Raw genomic sequence first — 20,939 nt, 5'->3', positions numbered from 1 at the left:
CTCCAACTATATTGGAACTCCTACGACAAATTGAAATCTCCTGGTGGTAAAATGCAAAGGTAGCAAGCCAAAGTGAGTTACAACGCGACGAGAATGGGATTCGAACCCATGCGTGCAGAGCACAATGGATTAGCAGTCCATCGCCTTAACCACTCGGCCACCTCGTCGTGTGGCTTCCAGCTTTGCAGGATAGTTAGATAATTGGCAACATTGTAGCATGTTTTCATGGTCCTGGGAGGTTCTAAAAAGCGTTTATATGCAGGGGCCGGCTTATCTCAATTGGACCCAAGCATCTATATAGTGGGGGATTAGCTCAAATGGTAGAGCGCTCGCTTAGCATGCGAGAAGTAGCGGGATCGATGCCTGCATCCTCCATTGTTCTTCATTTTCTGTTGAGGACATAACGACGCATGAACTTAAGGCTGCTGCATGCTTCTGCGTCTCAACGCACCGTCGCGTCGACGCGCTCATTTAAATTCATGCATCGCCACTGTTTCTTTTCATTGCGGACACATTTGTCCCGTATTTTCCTCCACAACTTTGTGGACCCCGCGACCGGAAAACCGACGTTTGCGGAGATCTCCCTCCATGAATGACAGGCCATCCGCGCGTCCTTATAGTCCGCCAACGACGGTTTGTAGAAGTGGTCATATTTACACATTTCTTCCGACAAAAGTTCTTCAATCTGATCACGAATCCCATTCTCGTCGCGTTGTAACTGACTTTGGCTTGCTACCTTTGCATTTTACCACCAGGAGATTTTAATTTGTCGAAGGAGTTCCAATATAGTTGGAGGAAACGGCTCTGACGGCCTAGACCTCGTCCAAAGCCAACCACGTTATACCTCAACGCGAGTATTCTTTAGGTGATTTTGAATCCATTTTTGCCTGTGGTTGATGGAAGAAACAATGGCTGGCCATTTGAATCCGCAGAATCGGTTGTTGCATTAAAGGTATGACGTGGTTGGCTTTGGACGAGGCCTAGACCGTCAGAGCCGTTTCCTCCAACTATATTGGAACTCCTACGACAAATTGAAATCTCCTGGTGGTAAAATGCAAAGGTAGCAGGTCAAAGTCAGTTACAACGCGACGAGAATGGGATTCGAACTTTGTGGACCCCGCGACCGGAAAACCGACGTTTGCGGAGATCTCCCTCCATGAATGACAGGCCATCTGCGCGTCCTTATAGTCCGCCAACGACGGTTTGTAGAAGTGGTCATATTTACACATTTCTTCCGACAAAAGCTCTTCAATCTGATCACGAATCCCATTCTCGTCGCGTTGTAACTGACTTTGGCTTGCTACCTTTGCATTTTACCACCAGGAGATTTCTATTTGTCGTAGGAGTTCCAATATAGTTGGAGGAAACGGCTCTGACGGTCTAGACCTTGTCCAAAGCCAACCACGTTATACCTCAACGCGAGTATTCTTTAGGTGATTTTGAATCCATTTTTGCCTGTGGTTGATGGAAGAAACAATGGCTGGCCATTTGAATCCGCAGAATCGGTTGTTGCATTAAAGGTATAACGTGGTTGGCTCTGGACGAGGTCTAGACCGTCAGAGCCGTTTCCTCCAACTATATTGGAACTCCTACGACAAATTGAAATCTCCTGGTGGTAAAATGCAAAGGTAGCAAGCCAAAGTGAGTTACAACGCGACGAGAATGGGATTCGAACCCATGCGTGCAGAGCACAATGGATTAGCAGTCCATCGCCTTAACCACTCGGCCACCTCGTCGTGTGGCTTCCAACTTTGCAGGATAGTTAGATAATTGGCAACATTGTAGCATGTTTTCATGGTCCTGGGAGGTTCTAAAAAGCGTTTATATGCAGGGGCCGGCTTATCCCAATTGGACCCAAGCATCTATATAGTGGGGGATTAGCTCAAATCGTAGAGCGCTCGCTTAGCATGCGAGAAGTAGCGGGATCGATGCCTGCATCCTCCATTGTTCTTCATTTTCAGGTGAGGACATAACGACGCATGAACTTAAGGCTGCTGCATGCTTCTGCGTCTTAACGCACCGTCGCGTCGACGCGCTCATTTAAATTCATGCATCGCCACTGTTGCTTTTCATTGCGGACACATTTGTCCCGTATTTTCCTCCACAACTTTGTGGACCCCGCGACCGGAAAACCGACGTTTGCGGAGATCTCCCTCCATGAATGACAGGCCATCCGCGCGTCCTTATAGTCCGCCAACGACGGTTTGTAGAAGTGGTCATATTTACACATTTCTTCCGACAAAAGTTCTTCAATCTGATCACGAATCCCATTCTCGTCGCGTTGTAACTGACTTTGGCTTGCTACCTTTGCATTTTACCACCAGGAGATTTCAATTTGTCGAAGGAGTTCCAATATAGTTGGAGGAAACGGCTCTGACGGTCTAGACATCGTCCAAAGCCAACCACGTTATACCTCAACGCGAGTATTCTTTAGGTGATTTTGAATCCATTTTTGCCTGTGGTTGATGGAAGAAACAATGGCTGGCCATTTGAATCCGCAGAATCGGTTGTTGCATTAAAGGTATAACGTGGTTGGCTCTGGACGAGGTCTAGACCGTCAGAGCCGTTTCCTCCAACTATATTGGAACTCCTACGACAAATTGAAATCTCCTGGTGGTAAAATGCAAAGGTAGCAAGCCAAAGTGAGTTACAACGCGACGAGAATGGGATTCGAACCCATGCGTGCAGAGCACAATGGATTAGCAGTCCATCGCCTTAACCACTCGGCCACCTCGTCGTGTGGCTTCCAGCTTTGCAGGATAGTTAGATAATTGGCAACATTGTAGCATGTTTTCATGGTCCTGGGAGGTTCTAAAAAGCGTTTATATGCAGGGGCCGGCTTATCCCAATTGGACCCAATTGGAGCAGGATCGATGCCTGCATCCTCCATTGTTCTTCATTTTCAGGTGAGGACATAACGACGCATGAACTTAAGGCTGCTGCATGCTTCTGCGTCTTAACGCACCGTCGCGTCCACGCGCTCATTTTAATTCATGCATCGCCACTGTTGCTTTTCATTGCGGACACATTTGTCCCGTATTTTCCTCCACAACTTTGTGGACCCCGCGACCGGAAAACCGACGTTTGCGGAGATCTCCCTCCATGAATGACAGGCCATCCGCGCGTCCTTATAGTCCGCCAACGACGGTTTGTAGAAGTGGTCATATTTACACATTTCTTCCGACAAAAGCTCTTCAATCTGATCACGAATCCCATTCTCGTCGCGTTGTAACTGACTTTGGCTTGCTACCTTTGCATTTTACCACCAGGAGATTTCTATTTGTCGTAGGAGTTCCAATATAGTTGGAGGAAACGGCTCTGACGGTCTAGACCTCGTCCAAAGCCAACCACGTTATACCTCAACGCGAGTATTCTTTAGGTGATTTTGAATCCATTTTTGCCTGTGGTTGATGGAAGAAACAATGGCTGGCCATTTGAATCCGCAGAATCGGTTGTTGCATTAAAGGTATGACGTGGTTGGCTTTGGACGAGGCCTAGACCGTCAGAGCCGTTTCCTCCAACTATATTGGAACTCCTACGACAAATTGAAATCTCCTGGTGGTAAAATGCAAAGGTAGCAAGCCAAAGTGAGTTACAACGCGACGAGAATGGGATTCGAACCCATGCGTGCAGAGCACAATGGATTAGCAGTCCATCGCCTTAACCACTCGGCCACCTCGTCGTGTGGCTTCCAGCTTTGCAGGATAGTTAGATAATTGGCAACATTGTAGCATGTTTTCATGGTCCTGGGAGGTTCTAAAAAGCGTTTATATGCAGGGGCCGGCTTATCCCAATTGGACCCAATTGGAGCAGGATCGATGCCTGCATCCTCCATTGTTCTTCATTTTCAGGTGAGGACATAACGACGCATGAACTTAAGGCTGCTGCATGCTTCTGCGTCTTAACGCACCGTCGCGTCCACGCGCTCATTTTAATTCATGCATCGCCACTGTTGCTTTTCATTGCGGACACATTTGTCCCGTATTTTCCTCCACAACTTTGTGGACCCCGCGACCGGAAAACCGACGTTTGCGGAGATCTCCCTCCATGAATGACAGGCCATCCGCGCGTCCTTATAGTCCGCCAACGACGGTTTGTAGAAGTGGTCATATTTACACATTTCTTCCGACAAAAGCTCTTCAATCTGATCACGAATCCCATTCTCGTCGCGTTGTAACTGACTTTGGCTTGCTACCTTTGCATTTTACCACCAGGAGATTTCTATTTGTCGTAGGAGTTCCAATATAGTTGGAGGAAACGGCTCTGACGGTCTAGACCTCGTCCAAAGCCAACCACGTTATACCTCAACGCGAGTATTCTTTAGGTGATTTTGAATCCATTTTTGCCTGTGGTTGATGGAAGAAACAATGGCTGGCCATTTGAATCCGCAGAATCGGTTGTTGCATTAAAGGTATGACGTGGTTGGCTTTGGACGAGGCCTAGACCGTCAGAGCCGTTTCCTCCAACTATATTGGAACTCCTACGACAAATTGAAATCTCCTGGTGGTAAAATGCAAAGGTAGCAAGCCAAAGTGAGTTACAACGCGACGAGAATGGGATTCGAACCCATGCGTGCAGAGCACAATGGATTAGCAGTCCATCGCCTTAACCACTCGGCCACCTCGTCGTGTGGCTTCCAGCTTTGCAGGATAGTTAGATAATTGGCAACATTGTAGCATGTTTTCATGGTCCTGGGAGGTTCTAAAAAGCGTTTATATGCAGGGGCCGGCTTATCCCAATTGGACCCAATTGGAGCAGGATCGATGCCTGCATCCTCCATTGTTCTTCATTTTCAGGTGAGGACATAACGACGCATGAACTTAAGGCTGCTGCATGCTTCTGCGTCTTAACGCACCGTCGCGTCCACGCGCTCATTTTAATTCATGCATCGCCACTGTTGCTTTTCATTGCGGACACATTTGTCCCGTATTTTCCTCCACAACTTTGTGGACCCCGCGACCGGAAAACCGACGTTTGCGGAGATCTCCCTCCATGAATGACAGGCCATCCGCGCGTCCTTATAGTCCGCCAACGACGGTTTGTAGAAGTGGTCATATTTACACATTTCTTCCGACAAAAGCTCTTCAATCTGATCACGAATCCCATTCTCGTCGCGTTGTAACTGACTTTGGCTTGCTACCTTTGCATTTTACCACCAGGAGATTTCTATTTGTCGTAGGAGTTCCAATATAGTTGGAGGAAACGGCTCTGACGGTCTAGACCTTGTCCAAAGCCAACCACGTTATACCTCAACGCGAGTATTCTTTAGGTGATTTTGAATCCATTTTTGCCTGTGGTTGATGGAAGAAACAATGGCTGGCCATTTGAATCCGCAGAATCGGTTGTTGCATTAAAGGTATGACGTGGTTGGCTTTGGACGAGGCCTAGACCGTCAGAGCCGTTTCCTCCAACTATATTGGAACTCCTACGACAAATTGAAATCTCCTGGTGGTAAAATGCAAAGGTAGCAGGTCAAAGTCAGTTACAACGCGACGAGAATGGGATTCGAACTTTGTGGACCCCGCGACCGGAAAACCGACGTTTGCGGAGATCTCCCTCCATGAATGACAGGCCATCTGCGCGTCCTTATAGTCCGCCAACGACGGTTTGTAGAAGTGGTCATATTTACACATTTCTTCCGACAAAAGCTCTTCAATCTGATCACGAATCCCATTCTCGTCGCGTTGTAACTGACTTTGGCTTGCTACCTTTGCATTTTACCACCAGGAGATTTCTATTTGTCGTAGGAGTTCCAATATAGTTGGAGGAAACGGCTCTGACGGTCTAGACCTTGTCCAAAGCCAACCACGTTATACCTCAACGCGAGTATTCTTTAGGTGATTTTGAATCCATTTTTGCCTGTGGTTGATGGAAGAAACAATGGCTGGCCATTTGAATCCGCAGAATCGGTTGTTGCATTAAAGGTATAACGTGGTTGGCTCTGGACGAGGTCTAGACCGTCAGAGCCGTTTCCTCCAACTATATTGGAACTCCTACGACAAATTGAAATCTCCTGGTGGTAAAATGCAAAGGTAGCAAGCCAAAGTGAGTTACAACGCGACGAGAATGGGATTCGAACCCATGCGTGCAGAGCACAATGGATTAGCAGTCCATCGCCTTAACCACTCGGCCACCTCGTCGTGTGGCTTCCAACTTTGCAGGATAGTTAGATAATTGGCAACATTGTAGCATGTTTTCATGGTCCTGGGAGGTTCTAAAAAGCGTTTATATGCAGGGGCCGGCTTATCCCAATTGGACCCAAGCATCTATATAGTGGGGGATTAGCTCAAATCGTAGAGCGCTCGCTTAGCATGCGAGAAGTAGCGGGATCGATGCCTGCATCCTCCATTGTTCTTCATTTTCAGGTGAGGACATAACGACGCATGAACTTAAGGCTGCTGCATGCTTCTGCGTCTTAACGCACCGTCGCGTCGACGCGCTCATTTAAATTCATGCATCGCCACTGTTGCTTTTCATTGCGGACACATTTGTCCCGTATTTTCCTCCACAACTTTGTGGACCCCGCGACCGGAAAACCGACGTTTGCGGAGATCTCCCTCCATGAATGACAGGCCATCCGCGCGTCCTTATAGTCCGCCAACGACGGTTTGTAGAAGTGGTCATATTTACACATTTCTTCCGACAAAAGTTCTTCAATCTGATCACGAATCCCATTCTCGTCGCGTTGTAACTGACTTTGGCTTGCTACCTTTGCATTTTACCACCAGGAGATTTCAATTTGTCGAAGGAGTTCCAATATAGTTGGAGGAAACGGCTCTGACGGTCTAGACATCGTCCAAAGCCAACCACGTTATACCTCAACGCGAGTATTCTTTAGGTGATTTTGAATCCATTTTTGCCTGTGGTTGATGGAAGAAACAATGGCTGGCCATTTGAATCCGCAGAATCGGTTGTTGCATTAAAGGTATAACGTGGTTGGCTCTGGACGAGGTCTAGACCGTCAGAGCCGTTTCCTCCAACTATATTGGAACTCCTACGACAAATTGAAATCTCCTGGTGGTAAAATGCAAAGGTAGCAAGCCAAAGTGAGTTACAACGCGACGAGAATGGGATTCGAACCCATGCGTGCAGAGCACAATGGATTAGCAGTCCATCGCCTTAACCACTCGGCCACCTCGTCGTGTGGCTTCCAGCTTTGCAGGATAGTTAGATAATTGGCAACATTGTAGCATGTTTTCATGGTCCTGGGAGGTTCTAAAAAGCGTTTATATGCAGGGGCCGGCTTATCCCAATTGGACCCAATTGGAGCAGGATCGATGCCTGCATCCTCCATTGTTCTTCATTTTCAGGTGAGGACATAACGACGCATGAACTTAAGGCTGCTGCATGCTTCTGCGTCTTAACGCACCGTCGCGTCCACGCGCTCATTTTAATTCATGCATCGCCACTGTTGCTTTTCATTGCGGACACATTTGTCCCGTATTTTCCTCCACAACTTTGTGGACCCCGCGACCGGAAAACCGACGTTTGCGGAGATCTCCCTCCATGAATGACAGGCCATCCGCGCGTCCTTATAGTCCGCCAACGACGGTTTGTAGAAGTGGTCATATTTACACATTTCTTCCGACAAAAGCTCTTCAATCTGATCACGAATCCCATTCTCGTCGCGTTGTAACTGACTTTGGCTTGCTACCTTTGCATTTTACCACCAGGAGATTTCTATTTGTCGTAGGAGTTCCAATATAGTTGGAGGAAACGGCTCTGACGGTCTAGACCTCGTCCAAAGCCAACCACGTTATACCTCAACGCGAGTATTCTTTAGGTGATTTTGAATCCATTTTTGCCTGTGGTTGATGGAAGAAACAATGGCTGGCCATTTGAATCCGCAGAATCGGTTGTTGCATTAAAGGTATGACGTGGTTGGCTTTGGACGAGGCCTAGACCGTCAGAGCCGTTTCCTCCAACTATATTGGAACTCCTACGACAAATTGAAATCTCCTGGTGGTAAAATGCAAAGGTAGCAAGCCAAAGTGAGTTACAACGCGACGAGAATGGGATTCGAACCCATGCGTGCAGAGCACAATGGATTAGCAGTCCATCGCCTTAACCACTCGGCCACCTCGTCGTGTGGCTTCCAGCTTTGCAGGATAGTTAGATAATTGGCAACATTGTAGCATGTTTTCATGGTCCTGGGAGGTTCTAAAAAGCGTTTATATGCAGGGGCCGGCTTATCCCAATTGGACCCAATTGGAGCAGGATCGATGCCTGCATCCTCCATTGTTCTTCATTTTCAGGTGAGGACATAACGACGCATGAACTTAAGGCTGCTGCATGCTTCTGCGTCTTAACGCACCGTCGCGTCCACGCGCTCATTTTAATTCATGCATCGCCACTGTTGCTTTTCATTGCGGACACATTTGTCCCGTATTTTCCTCCACAACTTTGTGGACCCCGCGACCGGAAAACCGACGTTTGCGGAGATCTCCCTCCATGAATGACAGGCCATCCGCGCGTCCTTATAGTCCGCCAACGACGGTTTGTAGAAGTGGTCATATTTACACATTTCTTCCGACAAAAGCTCTTCAATCTGATCACGAATCCCATTCTCGTCGCGTTGTAACTGACTTTGGCTTGCTACCTTTGCATTTTACCACCAGGAGATTTCTATTTGTCGTAGGAGTTCCAATATAGTTGGAGGAAACGGCTCTGACGGTCTAGACCTTGTCCAAAGCCAACCACGTTATACCTCAACGCGAGTATTCTTTAGGTGATTTTGAATCCATTTTTGCCTGTGGTTGATGGAAGAAACAATGGCTGGCCATTTGAATCCGCAGAATCGGTTGTTGCATTAAAGGTATAACGTGGTTGGCTCTGGACGAGGTCTAGACCGTCAGAGCCGTTTCCTCCAACTATATTGGAACTCCTACGACAAATTGAAATCTCCTGGTGGTAAAATGCAAAGGTAGCAAGCCAAAGTGAGTTACAACGCGACGAGAATGGGATTCGAACCCATGCGTGCAGAGCACAATGGATTAGCAGTCCATCGCCTTAACCACTCGGCCACCTCGTCGTGTGGCTTCCAGCTTTGCAGGATAGTTAGATAATTGGCAACATTGTAGCATGTTTTCATGGTCCTGGGAGGTTCTAAAAAGCGTTTATATGCAGGGGCCGGCTTATCCCAATTGGACCCAAGCATCTATATAGTGGGGGATTAGCTCAAATGGTAGAGCGCTCGCTTAGCATGCGAGAAGTAGCGGGATCGATGCCTGCATCCTCCATTGTTCTTCATTTTCAGGTGAGGACATAACGACGCATGAACTTAAGGCTGCTGCATGCTTCTGCGTCTCAACGCACCGTCGCGTCGACGCGCTCATTTAAATTCATGCATCGCCACTGTTTCTTTTCATTGCGGACACATTTGTCCCGTATTTTCCTCCACAACTTTGTGGACCCCGCGACCGGAAAACCGACGTTTGCGGAGATCTCCCTCCATGAATGACAGGCCATCCGCGCGTCCTTATAGTCCGCCAACGACGGTTTGTAGAAGTGGTCATATTTACACATTTCTTCCGACAAAAGCTCTTCAATCTGATCACGAATCCCATTCTCGTCGCGTTGTAACTGACTTTGGCTTGCTACCTTTGCATTTTACCACCAGGAGATTTCAATTTGTCGAAGGAGTTCCAATATAGTTGGAGGAAACGGCTCTGACGGTCTAGACCTCGTCCAAAGCCAACCACGTTATACCTCAACGCGAGTATTCTTTAGGTGATTTTGAATCCATTTTTGCCTGTGGTTTATGGAAGAAACAATGGCTGGCCATTTGAATCCGCAGAATCGGTTGTTGCATTAAAGGTATAACGTGGTTGGCTCTGGACGAGGTCTAGACCGTCAGAGCCGTTTCCTCCAACTATATTGGAACTTATACGACAAATTGAAATCTCCTGGTGGTAAAATGCAAAGGTAGCAAGCCAAAGTGAGTTACTACGCGACGAGAATGGGATTCGAACCCATGCGTGCAGAGCACAATGGATTAGCAGTCCATCGCCTTAACCACTCGGCCACCTCGTCGTGTGGCTTCCAGCTTTGCAGGATAGTTAGATAATTGGCAACATTGTAGCATGTTTTCATGGTCCTGGGAGGTTCTAAAAAGCGTTTATATGCAGGGGCCGGCTTATCCCAATTGGACCCAAGCATCTATATAGTGGGGGATTAGCTCAAATGGTAGAGCGCTCGCTTAGCATGCGAGAAGTAGCGGGATCGATGCCTGCATCCTCCATTGTTCTTCATTTTCAGGTGAGGACATAACGACGCATTAACTTAAGGCTGCTGCATGCTTCTGCGTCTTAACGCACCGTCGCGTCGACGCGCTCATTTAAATTCATGCATCGCCACTGTTGCTTTTCATTGCGGACACATTTGTCCCGTATTTCCTCCACAACTTTGTGGACCCCGCGACCGGAAAACCGACGTTTGCGGAGATCTCCCTCCATGAATGACAGGCCATCCGCGCGTCCTTATAGTCCGCCAACGACGGTTTGTAGAAGTGGTCATATTTACACATTTCTTCCGACAAAAGCTCTTCAATCTGATCACGAATCCCATTCTCGTCGCGTTGTAACTGACTTTGGCTTGCTACCTTTGCATTTTACCACCAGGAGATTTCTATTTGTCGTAGGAGTTCCAATATAGTTGGAGGAAACGGCTCTGACGGTCTAGACCTCGTCCAAAGCCAACCACGTTATACCTCAACGCGAGTATTCTTTAGGTGATTTTGAATCCATTTTTGCCTGTGGTTGATGGAAGAAACAATGGCTGGCCATTTGAATCCGCAGAATCGGTTGTTGCATTAAAGGTATGACGTGGTTGGCTTTGGACGAGGCCTAGACCGTCAGAGCCGTTTCCTCCAACTATATTGGAACTCCTACGACAAATTGAAATCTCCTGGTGGTAAAATGCAAAGGTAGCAAGCCAAAGTGAGTTACAACGCGACGAGAATGGGATTCGAACCCATGCGTGCAGAGCACAATGGATTAGCAGTCCATCGCCTTAACCACTCGGCCACCTCGTCGTGTGGCTTCCAGCTTTGCAGGATAGTTAGATAATTGGCAACATTGTAGCATGTTTTCATGGTCCTGGGAGGTTCTAAAAAGCGTTTATATGCAGGGGCCGGCTTATCCCAATTGGACCCAATTGGAGCAGGATCGATGCCTGCATCCTCCATTGTTCTTCATTTTCAGGTGAGGACATAACGACGCATGAACTTAAGGCTGCTGCATGCTTCTGCGTCTTAACGCACCGTCGCGTCCACGCGCTCATTTTAATTCATGCATCGCCACTGTTGCTTTTCATTGCGGACACATTTGTCCCGTATTTTCCTCCACAACTTTGTGGACCCCGCGACCGGAAAACCGACGTTTGCGGAGATCTCCCTCCATGAATGACAGGCCATCCGCGCGTCCTTATAGTCCGCCAACGACGGTTTGTAGAAGTGGTCATATTTACACATTTCTTCCGACAAAAGCTCTTCAATCTGATCACGAATCCCATTCTCGTCGCGTTGTAACTGACTTTGGCTTGCTACCTTTGCATTTTACCACCAGGAGATTTCTATTTGTCGTAGGAGTTCCAATATAGTTGGAGGAAACGGCTCTGACGGTCTAGACCTTGTCCAAAGCCAACCACGTTATACCTCAACGCGAGTATTCTTTAGGTGATTTTGAATCCATTTTTGCCTGTGGTTGATGGAAGAAACAATGGCTGGCCATTTGAATCCGCAGAATCGGTTGTTGCATTAAAGGTATAACGTGGTTGGCTCTGGACGAGGTCTAGACCGTCAGAGCCGTTTCCTCCAACTATATTGGAACTCCTACGACAAATTGAAATCTCCTGGTGGTAAAATGCAAAGGTAGCAAGCCAAAGTGAGTTACAACGCGACGAGAATGGGATTCGAACCCATGCGTGCAGAGCACAATGGATTAGCAGTCCATCGCCTTAACCACTCGGCCACCTCGTCGTGTGGCTTCCAGCTTTGCAGGATAGTTAGATAATTGGCAACATTGTAGCATGTTTTCATGGTCCTGGGAGGTTCTAAAAAGCGTTTATATGCAGGGGCCGGCTTATCCCAATTGGACCCAAGCATCTATATAGTGGGGGATTAGCTCAAATGGTAGAGCGCTCGCTTAGCATGCGAGAAGTAGCGGGATCGATGCCTGCATCCTCCATTGTTCTTCATTTTCAGGTGAGGACATAACGACGCATGAACTTAAGGCTGCTGCATGCTTCTGCGTCTCAACGCACCGTCGCGTCGACGCGCTCATTTAAATTCATGCATCGCCACTGTTTCTTTTCATTGCGGACACATTTGTCCCGTATTTTCCTCCACAACTTTGTGGACCCCGCGACCGGAAAACCGACGTTTGCGGAGATCTCCCTCCATGAATGACAGGCCATCCGCGCGTCCTTATAGTCCGCCAACGACGGTTTGTAGAAGTGGTCATATTTACACATTTCTTCCGACAAAAGCTCTTCAATCTGATCACGAATCCCATTCTCGTCGCGTTGTAACTGACTTTGGCTTGCTACCTTTGCATTTTACCACCAGGAGATTTCAATTTGTCGAAGGAGTTCCAATATAGTTGGAGGAAACGGCTCTGACGGTCTAGACCTCGTCCAAAGCCAACCACGTTATACCTCAACGCGAGTATTCTTTAGGTGATTTTGAATCCATTTTTGCCTGTGGTTTATGGAAGAAACAATGGCTGGCCATTTGAATCCGCAGAATCGGTTGTTGCATTAAAGGTATAACGTGGTTGGCTCTGGACGAGGTCTAGACCGTCAGAGCCGTTTCCTCCAACTATATTGGAACTTATACGACAAATTGAAATCTCCTGGTGGTAAAATGCAAAGGTAGCAAGCCAAAGTGAGTTACTACGCGACGAGAATGGGATTCGAACCCATGCGTGCAGAGCACAATGGATTAGCAGTCCATCGCCTTAACCACTCGGCCACCTCGTCGTGTGGCTTCCAGCTTTGCAGGATAGTTAGATAATTGGCAACATTGTAGCATGTTTTCATGGTCCTGGGAGGTTCTAAAAAGCGTTTATATGCAGGGGCCGGCTTATCCCAATTGGACCCAAGCATCTATATAGTGGGGGATTAGCTCAAATGGTAGAGCGCTCGCTTAGCATGCGAGAAGTAGCGGGATCGATGCCTGCATCCTCCATTGTTCTTCATTTTCAGGTGAGGACATAACGACGCATTAACTTAAGGCTGCTGCATGCTTCTGCGTCTTAACGCACCGTCGCGTCGACGCGCTCATTTAAATTCATGCATCGCCACTGTTGCTTTTCATTGCGGACACATTTGTCCCGTATTTCCTCCACAACTTTGTGGACCCCGCGACCGGAAAACCGACGTTTGCGGAGATCTCCCTCCATGAATGACAGGCCATCCGCGCGTCCTTATAGTCCGCCAACGACGGTTTGTAGAAGTGGTCATATTTACACATTTCTTCCGACAAAAGCTCTTCAATCTGATCACGAATCCCATTCTCGTCGCGTTGTAACTGACTTTGGCTTGCTACCTTTGCATTTTACCACCAGGAGATTTCAATTTGTCGTAGGAGTTCCAATATAGTTGGAGGAAACAGCTCTGACGGCCTAGACCTCGTCCAAAGCCAACCACGTTATACCTCAACGCGGGTATTCTTTAGGTGATTTTGAATCCATTTTTGCCTGTGGTTGATGGAAGAAACAATGGCTGGCCATTTGAATCCGCAGAATCGGTTGTTGCATTAAAGGTATAACGTGGTTGGCTTTGGACGAGGTCTAGACCGTCAGAGCCGTTTCCTCCAACTATATTGGAACTCCTACGACAAATTGAAATCTCCCGGTGGTAAAATGCAAAGGTAGCAGGTCAAAGTCAGTTACAACGCGACGAGAATGGGATTCGAACTTTGTGGACCCCGCGACCGGAAAACCGACGTTTGCGGAGATCTCCCTCCATGAATACAGGCCATCCGCGCGTCCTTATAGTCCGCCAACGACGGTTTGTAGAAGTGGTCATATTTACACATTTCTTCCGACAAAAGCTCTTCAATCTGATCACGAATCCCATTCTCGTCGCGTTGTAACTGACTTTGGCTTGCTACCTTTGCATTTTACCACCAGGAGATTTCAATTTGTCGTAGGAGTTCCAATATAGTTGGAGGAAACGGCTCTGACGGTCTAGACCTTGTCCAAAGCCAACCACGTTATACCTCAACGCGAGTATTCTTTAGGTGATTTTGAATCCATTTTTGCCTGTGGTTGATGGAAGAAACAATGGCTGGCCATTTGAATCCGCAGAATCGGTTGTTGCATTAAAGGTATAACGTGGTTGGCTTTGGACGAGGTCTAGACCGTCAGAGCCGTTTCCTCCAACTATATTGGAACTCCTACGACAAATTGAAATCTCCTGGTGGTAAAATGCAAAGGTAGCAGGTCAAAGTCAGTTACAACGCGACGAGAATGGGATTCGAACTTTGTGGACCCCGCGACCGGAAAACCGACGTTTGCGGAGATCTCCCTCCATGAATGACAGGCCATCCGCGCGTCCTTATAGTCCGCCAACGACGGTTTGTAGAAGTGGTCATATTTACACATTTCTTCCGACAAAAGCTCTTCAATCTGATCACGAATCCCATTCTCGTCGCGTTGTAACTGACTTTGGCTTGCTACCTGTGCATTTTACCACCAGGAGATTTCAATTTGTCGTAGGAGTTCCAATATAGTTGGAGGAAACGGCTCTGACGGTCTAGACCTTGTCCAAAGCCAACCACGTTATACCTCAACGCGAGTATTCTTTAGGTGATTTTGAATCCATTTTTGCCTGTGGTTGATGGAAGAAACAATGGCTGGCCATTTGAATCCGCAGAATCGGTTGTTGCGTTAAAGGTATAACGTGGTTGGCTCTGGACGAGGTCTAGACCGTCAGAGCCGTTTCCTCCAACTATATTGGAACTCCTACGACAAATTGAAATCTCCTGGTGGTAAAATGCAAAGGTAGCAAGCCAAAGTGAGTTACTACGCGACGAGAATGGGATTCGAACCCATGCGTGCAGAGCACAATGGATTAGCAGTCCATCGCCTTAACCACTCGGCCACCTCGTCGTGTGGCTTCCAGCTTTGCAGGATAGTTAGATAATTGGCAACATTGTAGCATGTTTTCATGGTCCTGGGAGGTTCTAAAAAGCGTTTATATGCAGGGGCCGGCTTATCCCAATTGGACCCAAGCATCTATATAGTGGGGGATTAGCTCAAATGGTAGAGCGCTCGCTTAGCATGCGAGAAGTAGCGGGATCGATGCCTGCATCCTCCATTGTTCTTCATTTTCAGGTGAGGACATAACGACGCATGAACTTAAGGCTGCTGCATGCTTCTGCGTCTTAACGCACCGTCACGTCGACGCGCTCATTTAAATTCATGCATCGCCACTGTTGCTTTTCATTGCGGACACATTTGTCCCGTATTTCCTCCACAACTTTGTGGACCCCGCGACCGGAAAACCGACGTTTGCGGAGATCTCCCTCCATGAATGACAGGCCATCCGCGCGTCCTTATAGTCCGCCAACGACGGTTTGTAGAAGTGGTCATATTTACACATTTCTTCCGACAAAAGCTCTTCAATCTGATCACGAATCCCATTCTCGTCGCGTTGTAACTGACTTTGGCTTGCTACCTTTGCATTTTACCACCAGGAGATTTCAATTTGTCGTAGGAGTTCCAATATAGTTGGAGGAAACAGCTCTGACGGCCTAGACCTCGTCCAAAGCCAACCACGTTATACCTCAACGCGGGTATTCTTTAGGTGATTTTGAATCCATTTTTGCCTGTGGTTGATGGAAGAAACAATGGCTGGCCATTTGAATCCGCAGAATCGGTTGTTGCATTAAAGGTATAACGTGGTTGGCTTTGGACGAGGTCTAGACCGTCAGAGCCGTTTCCTCCAACTATATTGGAACTCCTACGACAAATTGAAATCTCCCGGTGGTAAAATGCAAAGGTAGCAGGTCAAAGTCAGTTACAACGCGACGAGAATGGGATTCGAACTTTGTGGACCCCGCGACCGGAAAACCGACGTTTGCGGAGATCTCCCTCCATGAATGACAGGCCATCCGCGCGTCCTTATAGTCCGCCAACGACGGTTTGTAGAAGTGGTCATATTTACTCATTTCTTCCGACAAAAGCTCTTCAATCTGATCACGAATCCCATTCTCGTCGCGTTGTAACTGACTTTGACCTGCTACCTTTGCATTTTACCACCAGGAGATTTCAATTTGTCGTAGGAGTTCCAATATAGTTGGAGGAAACGGCTCTTACGGTCTAGACCTCGTCCAAAGCCAACCACGTTATACCTCAACGCAAGTATTCTTTAGGTGATTTTGAATCCATTTTTGCCTGTGGTTGATGGAAGAAACAATGGCTGGCCATTTGAATCCGCAGAATCGGTTGTTGCATTAAAGGTATAACGTGGTTGGCTTTGGACGAGGTCTAGACCGTCAGAGCCGTTTCCTCCAACTATATTGGAACTCCTACGACAAATTGAAATCTCCTGGTGGTAAAATGCAAAGGTAGCAGGTCAAAGTCAGTTACAACGCGACGAGAATGGGATTCGAACTTTGTGGACCCCGCGACCGGAAAACCGACGTTTGCGGAGATCTCCCTCCATGAATACAGGCCATCCGCGCGTCCTTATAGTCCGCCAACGACGGTTTGTAGAAGTGGTCATATTTACTCATTTCTTCCGACAAAAGCTCTTCAATCTGATCACGAATCCCATTCTCGTCGCGTTGTAACTGACTTTGACCTGCTACCTTTGCATTTTACCACCAGGAGATTTCAATTTGTCGTAGGAGTTCCAATATAGTTGGAGGAAACGGCTCTTACGGTCTAGACCTCGTCCAAAGCCAACCACGTTATACCTCAACGCAAGTATTCTTTAGGTGATTTTGAATCCATTTTTGCCTGTGGTTGATGGAAGAAACAATGGCTGGCCATTTGAATCCGCAGAATTGGTTGTTGCATTAAAGGTATAACGTGGTTGGCTTTGGACGAGGTCTAGACCGTCAGAGCCGTTTCCTCCAACTATATTGGAACTCCTACGACAAATTGAAATCTCCTGGTGGTAAAATGCAAAGGTAGCAGGTCAAAGTCAGTTACAACGCGACGAGAATGGGATTCGAACTTTGTGGACCCCGCGACCGGAAAACCGACGTTTGCGGAGATCTCCCTCCATGAATACAGGCCATCCGCGCGTCCTTATAGTCCGCCAACGACGGTTTGTAGAAGTGGTCATATTTACACATTTCTTCCGACAAAAGCTCTTCAATCTGATCACGAATCCCATTCTCGTCGCGTTGTAACTGACTTTGGCTTGCTACCTTTGCATTTTACCACCAGGAGATTTCAATTTGTCGTAGGAGTTCCAATATAGTTGGAGGAAACGGCTCTGACGGTCTAGACCTTGTCCAAAGCCAACCACGTTATACCTCAACGCGAGTATTCTTTAGGTGATTTTGAATCCATTTTTGCCTGTGGTTGATGGAAGAAACAATGGCTGGCCATTTGAATCCGCAGAATCGGTTGTTGCATTAAAGGTATAACGTGGTTGGCTTTGGACGAGGTCTAGACCGTCAGAGCCGTTTCCTCCAACTATATTGGAACTCCTACGACAAATTGAAATCTCCTGGTGGTAAAATGCAAAGGTAGCAGGTCAAAGTCAGTTACAACGCGACGAGAATGGGATTCGAACTTTGTGGACCCCGCGACCGGAAAACCGACGTTTGCGGAGATCTCCCTCCATGAATGACAGGCCATCCGCGCGTCCTTATAGTCCGCCAACGACGGTTTGTAGAAGTGGTCATATTTACACATTTCTTCCGACAAAAGCTCTTCAATCTGATCACGAATCCCATTCTCGTCGCGTTGTAACTGACTTTGGCTTGCTACCTTTGCATTTTACCACCAGGAGATTTCAATTTGTCGTAGGAGTTCCAATATAGTTGGAGGAAACGGCTCTGACGGTCTAGACCTTGTCCAAAGCCAACCACGTTATACCTCAACGCGAGTATTCTTTAGGTGATTTTGAATCCATTTTTGCCTGTGGTTGATGGAAGAAACAATGGCTGGCCATTTGAATCCGCAGAATCGGTTGTTGCGTTAAAGGTATAACGTGGTTGGCTCTGGACGAGGTCTAGACCGTCAGAGCCGTTTCCTCCAACTATATTGGAACTCCTACGACAAATTGAAATCTCCTGGTGGTAAAATGCAAAGGTAGCAAGCCAAAGTGAGTTACTACGCGACGAGAATGGGATTCGAACCCATGCGTGCAGAGCACAATGGATTAGCAGTCCATCGCCTTAACCACTCGGCCACCTCGTCGTGTGGCTTCCAGCTTTGCAGGATAGTTAGATAATTGGCAACATTGTAGCATGTTTTCATGGTCCTGGGAGGTTCTAAAAAGCGTTTATATGCAGGGGCCGGCTTATCCCAATTGGACCCAAGCATCTATATAGTGGGGGATTAGCTCAAATGGTAGAGCGCTCGCTTAGCATGCGAGAAGTAGCGGGATCGATGCCTGCATCCTCCATTGTTCTTCATTTTCAGGTGAGGACATAACGACGCATGAACTTAAGGCTGCTGCATGCTTCTGCGTCTTAACGCACCGTCACGTCGACGCGCTCATTTAAATTCATGCATCGCCACTGTTGCTTTTCATTGCGGACACATTTGTCCCGTATTTTCCTCCACAACTTTGTGGACCCCGCGACCGGAAAACCGACTTTTGCGGAGATCTCCCTCCATGAATGACAGGCCATCCGCGCGTCCTTATAGTCCGCCAACGACGGTTTGTAGAAGTGGTCATATTTACACATTTCTTCCGACAAAAGCTCTTCAATCTGATCACGAATCCCATTCTCGTCGCGTTGTAACTGACTTTGGCTTGCTACCTTTGCATTTTACCACCAGGAGATTTCAATTTGTCGTAGGAGTTCCAATATAGTTGGAGGAAACAGCTCTGACGGCCTAGACCTCGTCCAAAGCCAACCACGTTATACCTCAACGCGAGTATTCTTTAGGTGATTTTGAATCCATTTTTGCCTGTGGTTGATGGAAGAAACAATGGCTGGCCATTTGAATCCGCAGAATCGGTTGTTGCATTAAAGGTATAACGTGGTTGGCTTTGGACGAGGTCTAGACCGTCAGAGCCGTTTCCTCCAACTATATTGGAACTCCTACGACAAATTGAAATCTCCCGGTGGTAAAATGCAAAGGTAGCAGGTCAAAGTCAGTTACAACGCGACGAGAATGGGATTCGAACTTTGTGGACCCCGCGACCGGAAAACCGACGTTTGCGGAGATCTCCCTCCATGAATGACAGGCCATCCGCGCGTCCTTATAGTCCGCCAACGACAGTTTGTAGAAGTGGTCATATTTACACATTTCTTCCGACAAAAGCTCTTCAATCTGATCACGAATCCCATTCTCGTCGCGTTGTAACTGACTTTGACCTGCTACCTTTGCATTTTACCACCAGGAGATTTCAATTTGTCGTAGGAGTTCCAATATAGTTGGAGGAAACGGCTCTTACGGTCTAGACCTCGTCCAAAGCCAACCACGTTATACCTCAACGCGAGTATTCTTTAGGTGATTTTGAATCCATTTTTGCCTGTGGTTGATGGAAGAAACAATGGCTGGCCATTTGAATCCGCAGAATCGGTTGTTGCATTAAAGGTATAACGTGGTTGGCTTTGGACGAGGTCTAGACCGTCAGAGCCGTTTCCTCCAACTATATTGGAACTCGTACGACAAATTGAAATCTCCTGGTGGTAAAATGCAAAGGTAGCAGGTCAAAGTCAGTTACAACGCGACGAGAATGGGATTCGAACTTTGTGGACCCCGCGACCGGAAAACCGACGTTTGCGGAGATCTCCCTCCATGAATACAGGCCATCCGCGCGTCCTTATAGTCCGCCAACGACGGTTTGTAGAAGTGGTCATATTTACACATTTCTTCCGACAAAAGCTCTTCAATCTGATAACGAATCCCATTCTCGTCGCGTTGTAACTGACTTTGGCTTGCTACCTTTGCATTTTACCACCAGGAGATTTTAATTTGTCGAAGGAGTTCCAATATAGTTGGAGGAAACGGCTCTGACGGCCTAGACCTCGTCCAAAGCCAACCACGTTATACCTCAACGCGAGTATTCTTTAGGTGATTTTGAATCCATTTTTGCCTGTGGTTGATGGAAGAAACAATGGCTGGCCATTTGAATCCGCAGAATCGGTTGTTGCATTAAAGGTATAACGTGGTTGGCTTTGGACGAGGTCTAGACCGTCAGAGCCGTTTCCTCCAACTATATTGGAACTCCTACAACAAATTGAAATCTCCTGGTGGTAAAATGCAAAGGTAGCAGGTCAAAGTCAGTTACAACGCGACGAGAATGGGATTCGAACTTTGTGGACCCCACGACCGGAAAACCGACGTTTGCGGAGATCTCCCTCCATGAATGACAGGCCATCCGCGCGTCCTTATAGTCCGCCAACGACGGTTTGTAGAAGTGGTCATATTTACACGTTTCTTCCGACAAAAGCTCTTCAATCTGATCACGAATCCCATTCTCGTCGCGTTGTAACTGACTTTGGCTTGCTACCTTTGCATTTTACCACCAGGAGATTTCAATTTGTCGTAGGAGTTCCAATATAGTTGGAGGAAACGGCTCTGACGGTCTAGACCTCGTCCAAAGCCAACCACGTTATACCTCAACGCGAGTATTCTTTAGGTGATTTTGAATCCATTTTTGCCTGTGGTTGATGGAAGAAACAATGGCTGGCCATTTGAATCCGCAGAATCGGTTGTTGCATTAAAGGTATAACGTGGTTGGCTCTGGACGAGGTCTAGACCGTCAGAGCCGTTTCCTCCAACTATATTGGAACT

General features: G+C 47.4%; 15 non-coding genes across 15 annotated transcripts; all 15 read right to left on the bottom strand.

Annotated features, from left to right (window-relative positions):
• Nucleotides 1–85: 85 nt before the first annotated feature.
• trnas-gcu (transfer RNA serine (anticodon GCU)) lies at nt 86–167 on the bottom strand. Its single transcript has one exon. It is a non-coding gene; the product is annotated as a tRNA-Ser (tRNA).
• A 1,487-nt stretch (nt 168–1,654) lies between these two features.
• Nucleotides 1,655–1,736, bottom strand: trnas-gcu (transfer RNA serine (anticodon GCU)). Its single transcript has one exon. It is a non-coding gene; the product is annotated as a tRNA-Ser (tRNA).
• Nucleotides 1,737–2,655: 919 nt separating this feature from the next.
• trnas-gcu (transfer RNA serine (anticodon GCU)) lies at nt 2,656–2,737 on the bottom strand. The gene has a single exon. It is a non-coding gene; the product is annotated as a tRNA-Ser (tRNA).
• Nucleotides 2,738–3,600: 863 nt separating this feature from the next.
• Nucleotides 3,601–3,682, bottom strand: trnas-gcu (transfer RNA serine (anticodon GCU)). The gene has a single exon. It is a non-coding gene; the product is annotated as a tRNA-Ser (tRNA).
• An 863-nt stretch (nt 3,683–4,545) lies between these two features.
• On the bottom strand, nt 4,546–4,627 carry trnas-gcu (transfer RNA serine (anticodon GCU)). The gene has a single exon. It is a non-coding gene; the product is annotated as a tRNA-Ser (tRNA).
• Nucleotides 4,628–6,058: 1,431 nt separating this feature from the next.
• Nucleotides 6,059–6,140, bottom strand: trnas-gcu (transfer RNA serine (anticodon GCU)). Its single transcript has one exon. It is a non-coding gene; the product is annotated as a tRNA-Ser (tRNA).
• A 919-nt stretch (nt 6,141–7,059) lies between these two features.
• On the bottom strand, nt 7,060–7,141 carry trnas-gcu (transfer RNA serine (anticodon GCU)). The gene has a single exon. It is a non-coding gene; the product is annotated as a tRNA-Ser (tRNA).
• Nucleotides 7,142–8,004: 863 nt separating this feature from the next.
• Nucleotides 8,005–8,086, bottom strand: trnas-gcu (transfer RNA serine (anticodon GCU)). Its single transcript has one exon. It is a non-coding gene; the product is annotated as a tRNA-Ser (tRNA).
• Nucleotides 8,087–8,949: 863 nt separating this feature from the next.
• On the bottom strand, nt 8,950–9,031 carry trnas-gcu (transfer RNA serine (anticodon GCU)). The gene has a single exon. It is a non-coding gene; the product is annotated as a tRNA-Ser (tRNA).
• Nucleotides 9,032–9,950: 919 nt separating this feature from the next.
• trnas-gcu (transfer RNA serine (anticodon GCU)) lies at nt 9,951–10,032 on the bottom strand. The gene has a single exon. It is a non-coding gene; the product is annotated as a tRNA-Ser (tRNA).
• A 918-nt stretch (nt 10,033–10,950) lies between these two features.
• On the bottom strand, nt 10,951–11,032 carry trnas-gcu (transfer RNA serine (anticodon GCU)). Its single transcript has one exon. It is a non-coding gene; the product is annotated as a tRNA-Ser (tRNA).
• An 863-nt stretch (nt 11,033–11,895) lies between these two features.
• trnas-gcu (transfer RNA serine (anticodon GCU)) lies at nt 11,896–11,977 on the bottom strand. Its single transcript has one exon. It is a non-coding gene; the product is annotated as a tRNA-Ser (tRNA).
• A 919-nt stretch (nt 11,978–12,896) lies between these two features.
• Nucleotides 12,897–12,978, bottom strand: trnas-gcu (transfer RNA serine (anticodon GCU)). Its single transcript has one exon. It is a non-coding gene; the product is annotated as a tRNA-Ser (tRNA).
• A 2,053-nt stretch (nt 12,979–15,031) lies between these two features.
• trnas-gcu (transfer RNA serine (anticodon GCU)) lies at nt 15,032–15,113 on the bottom strand. The gene has a single exon. It is a non-coding gene; the product is annotated as a tRNA-Ser (tRNA).
• A 3,188-nt stretch (nt 15,114–18,301) lies between these two features.
• On the bottom strand, nt 18,302–18,383 carry trnas-gcu (transfer RNA serine (anticodon GCU)). Its single transcript has one exon. It is a non-coding gene; the product is annotated as a tRNA-Ser (tRNA).
• Between the last annotated feature and the right edge of the window lie 2,556 nt (nt 18,384–20,939).

Source organism: Gasterosteus aculeatus, chromosome 11 (assembly GCF_964276395.1).
Source record: "Gasterosteus aculeatus chromosome 11, fGasAcu3.hap1.1, whole genome shotgun sequence".
NCBI lineage: Eukaryota > Metazoa > Chordata > Actinopteri > Perciformes > Gasterosteidae > Gasterosteus > Gasterosteus aculeatus.
Note: the sequence above shows the minus strand (reverse complement) of the source record. Positions and strands in the feature narration are given on the sequence as shown.